Source organism: Molothrus ater, chromosome 9, assembly GCF_012460135.2.
Source record: "Molothrus ater isolate BHLD 08-10-18 breed brown headed cowbird chromosome 9, BPBGC_Mater_1.1, whole genome shotgun sequence".
Classification (NCBI taxonomy): Eukaryota; Metazoa; Chordata; class Aves; order Passeriformes; family Icteridae; genus Molothrus; species Molothrus ater.
Window position 1 is genome coordinate 10,030,747 of NC_050486.2, and position 8,028 is coordinate 10,038,774.

Sequence of the window (8,028 nt, forward strand, 5' to 3'; positions counted from 1 at the left end):
AGAAATGGACGTGACTCCCAATCTGTGCAAACAAATACTCAAATGTTACAATCAGTACAGGTGACTGCCAAAATAAAATTTTCTTATTCAACACAAAAGCCAACTTTGTACATTCAAAGTTATATTTTCAATTCCATAGTGAGAAAAGTACGGCCTATTGTGACTGTACAGCCTAGAAAGAAAAGGGGAAATGGACCTGGCACACTGCACTGCCTATGAATTATTAATTTCCTGTTGAAAATCCCTAGCAGATGACTCCTTTCTTACAAAAGATATAGGAAATTAAGACATTTCATAATGGGAATTTCTGCTAAGCAGTAATCACCTCAAGTAACTGTAAAAGATATCAGCATCCTGCTGCAATACATGGCTCCCACATTCTAACATTTAGACAAGGCAGAGAAATATTTCAGTCCCATTACACCTTAGCTTTAAAGAAACTTTGCAATTTAAGCCACAAGAACCTCTAGGTATATCTGTTTATATTCAATGCTTGATGTTGCCAAAATACTGTGATGAATTTCAATACTGTTTACAAACCAGTTTTCTAGATACTGTGAACAACAAATTCTCTCAAGGATTTCTTCTTCCATATTTAGAATCCTATTTTCCTCTGAAAGCCCCAATTATCTGAGAGTTGAGAACTGTTGGCTGGATGCTGTTGGCTAACACACAATGTTTGTGAAGAACATGTCATTCACCGATGTCTTCACTTCTCTGAGCAGAGAATGCTGTAAATGCCCTCTCAGGACAGCAGCACTGCCTTAAAGCACAGAGCAGAGAATGATCTTTATTCCCTGGACAGCAGAGCCTACAAATAGAGGGTTGCCAGTGCAATGTGTCAGAAATGTGTTTTATGTATTGTATATCTTAGTGAAGCCTCATCTTTCCTGGACCACAGCTGTAAACTAATAGCATGGAAGTCTAGTCTCAAGCACAGAGAAAAGGAGCCATTAAATGTCAGATTTAAAAGCAGGTCCCACAAGAGTTCTAGGTACTGTAAGAACTGTCACACATGTTCATCTAATGTCAATATTAAAAAGCATGGGCAGGCAAAACTGCAGGGCTTGGCTAAGGCAGCACTCCTAAGCTCAAGGGATAAAGCCTACTTTCCCTGTTACTTTATACCAGGATGTCTGTCTCTACCCAGGCTGTAGTTCACAAAGTTCCTTTTACAGAGCTGTATCTATGCCAAGGGTGCACTATATTAATATTTGAATTCTTAACTTATACATAGTCTATTCCATAGAAGTTAAAGAATTCCACCTCAGCTAAGCAGATCCCCATAAAGCTAAGAATCTATTTCTTCAATAAGATCTGTTCATAAGCAGATCACTCTGCTTTGCAACTGAGCAACAGGAACCACCTAACCTATTCAAATACTTTCTCTTCTATCTGTTGAATGACAAAGAGTTTCTCACCTTTTCAAAGCACTTTGAGATCTACTAAATTAGGAACACTGTAGATTTTCATGCAGTTGCAGCTGCAGAACAGGAGATAGTTGTAGCATGACTCAATAGCATCAGAAGCAGAGAGGTCAAGCTGTAGCTATTATGGTCCAAGTATACTAATACTCTGCTAAGAGAAATCCTCTCTTTAAAATATATCTATTAAGAAAAGTACCTACTTCTGGCTTTCTAAATATCAAAACCAAACAAAAAACCCACCAAAAATTAAAAAAAAAATCCCCCCACAACTTTAGCACAAGATTTGATATATACATCAGGAGATGCATCCAACGTTGCTCTTAGTGATCTAGCAAAACACATAATATTTAATAATGTTCATTATTTGAAAAACAAATTGGGTTTTAGGCTGGTTGGTTTGGGTATCTTTTTAGAGATGAGACAACTTTAAAACCATTGCTTCAATTCCACATATACTTGTGGAATGGGCTAACTCCTTTATTCCATTACAATGCCACTAAAACGCAGACAAAGCAATTGACAAAGAATTCTATGCTACTAAGACAAAGTTAATAAAATAGCTACTAAACCTGTGATCTAAGTTTTCTAAGCACAATAATTGCCAGGTTGGATTGCCCCATACCAGTTTTTATGTTTTTATTGAAAAGGTGAGATTGCACATAAAGGTGGATCGCTCATTAAACAAAGACTCTTTCAAAAAAAAAAAAATTCCTCCTCTCCATCTGATTTACAACCTCACTCTCATAAGATGCATAGTCAGGGCTGGAGGAAAGACAAGTATAGTTTATCTCATATCTTCTTAGACTTGCTAATAAGCACTGGGGATTATTTTAAATAGGGGACAGAAGAGTTACTAAATAAATAATTCTTAAGTATTGAGTTTCTCTGCAGACATTAAGAGGTTTTCCCAATAATACATCTCATACTCAATGCTAACATAACCAGTATGAAACCTTGGTTTCACAATTTGAACACATTTACAACAATTCTATTTACCAACTTTACCTCTTAAAACCAAAAAGATCTTAAGATATTTTTTACCTACCAGTTACAACAGGAAATTCCAAGTCAGAATTTCCAAAGTCATAATTTCAGAGTTCCCTTTTGAATTTCATTCTCGACCATTATGTGACTTGTGGAAGGCACAAGGAGGAATAAAGGAATCACCCAAACCCATTAGTTTATTTACAGGCATTTTGGTAATTAGAAGTGGCTTCGGAATGAAGTTAAACTGGCATAAAATTTGCTTTACTAGCCAGCATCTCTCCTAGCTTTACATATTCCAGTATTAAACCTGAGCTTTTTTTTTTTTTTCTGTGGTATTCATGTGAACATGACGGGAAAAGCTATTCCTTAAGATTTCTTATAGAGTTAGGCATGCTATTTTCGAAATGTTACTCCTGATTTTGATAAAAATTATTATTGTACTGTATTATGCACAAGAAAAATTAGATGCTTTTTTTTTCTTAACAGCAACTTTTTAAAAAAGGAAAATTCTAAGGTAACAATGTGAAAAATAACTGTGAGATAACAGATATTTTTACGTTCATCACAGCTGTGCTTTAAGCTGTCAGTTAATGAAGGAGCTGTAGGCAGTAAAGCTGCTCTCGGAGCACCGGAGCGCTCCGCAGCGCGGGTTTCCCTCCCGCCGCCGGCCGCAGCGGCCTCGCCTTGGGCAGCAGCGCCATCCAGCGGCGCTGCGGGAACAGCGCAGCCCCGACCCGCTCCTGCAGCTCCCGAGCCGGGGAGGGAAAAACACCGCAGCAAATCCCATGCTTCCCGGGAAACACACAAGGTGTAGCCAGCAGAACTTTTCTAAACTAAAAGGAAAAAAATCCACAGCTATAAAAGTGCACACATTTTCACTAGTATCCATGTTTTTCTGAGAATGCTGCTCAGGGACGGGGCCAGCAAGAAGCAGAATGAAAACTGCTAAGAGAATTATAAAGTGTTAATAAATGGGAAACGGTTGTGGATAGAGAGTTCCACAATCAGCCCTGGCAGTGAGACTTTCCCCAGTTGCTATGGGAGCATTTCATCAGCATCATCATCCTGCCTGGGTGCCCCAGGACAGAATCCCACAAGGACAGAGGTGAGCCACTCTAGCTCACTTTGAAAGATACCTGAAGGAATATTTTTTATGTTGTTTGTGGCACTTGCTGTTGATGAAGCATTAGCTCAGAAGATCTCCATTTTGTCCTATTTTCACTGCAATAACCAAATCATATGAATATCGATTAGATTACATAAACTGTCTCCTGTCCTAGAAGCCAATGCTACTCATGAACATAAACATACTAAGACAAACAACAAGAACAAACAAACAAAAATGGGGCAGGAAAAAATTCAATAACAACCAAATCTTGTTACATGTACCAATTCCAGGTCATAAAAAGAGCATAAAAAAAAAGAAAAGTTGGCAATTGTTGGGGTTTTTTAGTATGGAAAAATTAAAAATCAAGACTTAAAAAAAAAAGAACAGTTCTTTCTTGGGAAAAGGCATAAACCCTCTCAGATCCTACCAAAAGCTAGGAAGGGAATTAAAGTACTGTCCTAAAATAATAATATAAAGAAACCCAAAATTTAACAAAGCAAAAACCTGCCTTGAAATCATAAGAGCTGCAAAACATACAAGAGTGACAGGATGCATCAAATCACAGTATTTTCACATAAATGAAGAATGTGAAAACATTTCCTGTCTGAAAATAACAGGGTGTGTTTGCAGAGGTAAATCAGATGTAGTCTCCTCTTCTGCCTGCAGATGCCATTACTGGATCAAATTAAATCTAAACTGCAGCTTGCTGTTTTCACTCACCTAGAATTTTCAAGCAAGTACTAGAAAAGTTTATTTATCATTCATTTCTAAGACTAATACACATTCTTTAAAAAGCATAGCTAGACTGCACTTTCTTCTAAAAGCTCATTTACACACAATGTGTCTCGATACAGGTAGCCTAAAACTGGGTACTCTCAGAATCGTTATACCTTTTTATTAATTAACACTGTTTTTAAAATAAAGTATGGGACTGAATAACTATTTCTTATTCATTTCTTAAAGTGACTTCTATTGTAAAGAGAATGTATTTCATTGGTTAGATTTTTCTTAGTTTTACATTTTCAAATTAAACTAGGGTACAGCAATCTGAGTACCCTGTCTCCCCACTTCATATTTCAATTAAAACAAAGCCCCCTTCCTTTTATGTCAGTCATTTAAACCCATAGGTCAAGTACCAATAGTTCCAATTACTTTTTACCTGAAAGCTGACTGAAGAATAATTTCCTGAAGGAAAAAGAGACGAAAAATCAACCAAAAAGAAAAGAGAGGAAAAAAAAAAATCAAAAACGCAACCCAAACAAAACCCCCACACCAACACATCAACCCACAAATCACAGATTACATCAATACATATAACAAAGTAAATTCATCATGACTGTAGAAAACAATACATCTCATGAGGTCAGGTGTCTAAACATCTCTTCATAGCACTTCCCACTCCTCCCACGTGTTCCTGACTCTTCACTCACAGTTCCTTTCAGTGTCACGGAGCTGAAGGCTGTAGATTTGAGAACCCCAAAGCCTTTGGAGACCAAATTTAGTGCTCTTAGCAGAAGCCTCACTTCAGTTGCTGAGTAAGTTTCAGCCCAAACCATAAAAGTTCTGTCTGTGTAAGTGTGAGTATAAGTGTGTGTGAATGGTTCTATGGGTACCTGAGGCTGTGGATGAATAAATGTTAGCTAGAAAACAGTACCCAAAAAGAGGCAGTATACATGCTGAGGTGCCTGGCATATCAAAGTCTCATCAAAGCCAATCTGAGCCCCCACCTCAGAGTCTGAAATTCACAGGTGTTGCTCCAGCCTTGTAGCCATGAGTGATTTTGTGTGGCTGCAAGAGTGAAGGAGTAAGTGTGAACAGTTACCTGCTGGAAGTAAACATCTTAATTCCATTAATAACAGTTAATGAAAGGTGTTTTAATAAATATTGGCTGTGATGCCAGTTCCTTGGCATTGATAGTTTCTAGATACACTACCCATAGGTATAGATACACCTTACCTTATGGTAGGTTACATCCAGAGCTGGCTGGGGCCTCAGCCAGGCGTGCTGATGTATTAATGCAGCACAGTGTGAGAGCTCTGGCTCACTGCTGATGTATGGGCACTGTATGGATCCTGAGAATGAGGCTCTTCAGCCATGCATAACTGCAATAAGGCCACCAAGCTGAAGAAAACACTTGCAGAAGTAGGTTTTGTCAACATCTTACTCTAAAATAGTGCATTAAGAGTGGGAGTAAGAGAGGGATTGATTAGACACAGTTGGTTAGCACAGAGGAGAAAAAGCAAACAAAAAAAAAAAAAAAAAAAACAAAAACCAAAAAACCCAAAACAAGAAAACCCAACTGAGCAGAAGTTATTAGCACATTTTCACTTATCCTGCAAAAGCTAAATTTCATTATTAAGATGGCTTTCCAATACCTCTGCTAAAAGTCTATCAAAAACCCATTAGTTTGCATGGTCACTTCCTGAGTTTCCAAAATGCTAAAAACTCAAAGTCATTTTGAGCTTTAAGTTTGTGAAAAACTTGGTTTTCAGATATAGAAAGGGGAAAAAATCTCCTAACAATACACAGAACTACGAATCTTAATACATTTTCTGAGCAATGCTTCTCATTAAATACAAGAACAAAAGCTAACATGATTAATCATGTGAGCAGGTGGAATATCAATAACACCTGAATGTAATATTGCAATGAACACTTGACACAATACCACAATCTTGACTAGCAGATATTGAAAGGAATTGACTGTTCTGACATTAAGAGGCATAGATTAGCTCATGAGCACTCAGTCAATAGATGTGTGCTGTTAGTTGAGGGAAGTTAATGTGTCTTGGTAGAGGAAAGAAATTTTACGTAAGTGAAGACATTTTCTGGTTTGCGTTTCTTGGGAGCTACAGAAAACACCTCTTTCTAGTATTTAATATTTTGACATTACAATATTTTGAGCAAGAAAGTAATACTCTCAGTGACAAAGGAAGGTCTCAAAATTAACAAGAAATTTACATTTGATGTTGTAAAAATCAGTGTTTAGATACATGATGTTGTTTTACTCTTTACATTTCCCATGCTTAGATACACAATACAGAAGAACCAGCTATGTTTTAAAAACTTCAGGCAAATACAAAATAACACATTTACACAAGTGGAAATATATCAGGCTTCTCTTCATTTTTAAAGCATAAAAATCTGAACAACTGAATATACTTTCTTAACCCTTGAGCAAACTTGCAAAGGCCTTTACAGTAAGAATGCAATTAAGCATCACACCTCACGTGAGAGGGAAATTATTAGCCCCCCCAAAAAAGTGCTGTGTGGTTTTGGTGGCAGGACTGCACTGCTAGACATCTTCTGGGAAAGTACAACAGCCTTTAGGAAATACAGATGTGGGTTACTGGAGCAGCATAACTACCTTCCCCATTTCCTCTGCATCAGAAAAGCACAAAATCACTGAATAACATTATAACTAAAATTTTCAAAAGAAAATGATGATTAATTCTACTGCAGTCTTTTCACATAAAAGAGTTCCAAGAGCCTGACATTTCCTCAAAGACTGAAATTCTCAAGATGTTGAACATCTTCCCTTGGAAGGAGAGATTATAGCCATGAATATCCACCTTGGAAGCTGCGCTGGTTTTGGCTTAAGCAGGGTTCATTTTTTCAAGGTAGCTTGTATAGGACAATTGTTTTGATTTGTGCTGAACATAACAATGATAAAAGATATTTTTTTTTTAATTGCTGAGCAGAAGTTACAAAAGCCTTTTCTGCTTCTTGTACTGCCATGCTGAGGAAGAAGCTGGAGGTGCTTGGGAAGTGGGGAGGACAGAGCTATGATATCCCAGACCATGTGACATCATGCTCAGTATACAGAGGGGAAGAAGAAGGAATGGGGAAACATTCAGAGTGATGGCATTTGCTTTCCTAAGTTACACATGAGGTGCCCTGCTTTCCTGGGGATAGCTGAACACCTGCCTGGCCAAGGGAAGTAGTGAATTGATTTCTTGTTTTGTTTGGCCTGCATGCACAATTTTTTGGTTTTCCTATTAAACTGTCTTTATCTCAGCCCCTGATTTTTCCCACTTTTACTCTTCCAATTCTCTCCCCAGTCCCACTGGGAGGCAGTGAGCATGCAGCTGTGTAGGGCTGAGTTACCAGCTCAGGTTAAACCACAACAGTTCCTTTCAATGCCCAACATGGGGCTCAGAAGGTTCAAGATAACAGCTTTGATTGGAATGTGCTAGATGGAATTTATAGCTGTTATTGCTCTTTGGCTGCTCCTGGGCTTGATGCCTTACAGTACATTAGTGCAGTGCTCATCTGTGGCTGCTTTTTGCTTTCCCTCTGTCGTGCTGCTGATCCCCTCGCTCTGCTGTGCTTGGGGACATTTTGAGGACAGCCATGGTGCTGCACATGGTCAGGACAGCGCTGCTGTTTCTGTGCTGCTGTACTGGACACACTGGAACTGCAGTGTGAACACAAGTCAGAGAGATTGGGACCTATGGGTGGGTCCATGTGGAAGCAGAGATGCACAGGAGGAGCCCACACTGGCAC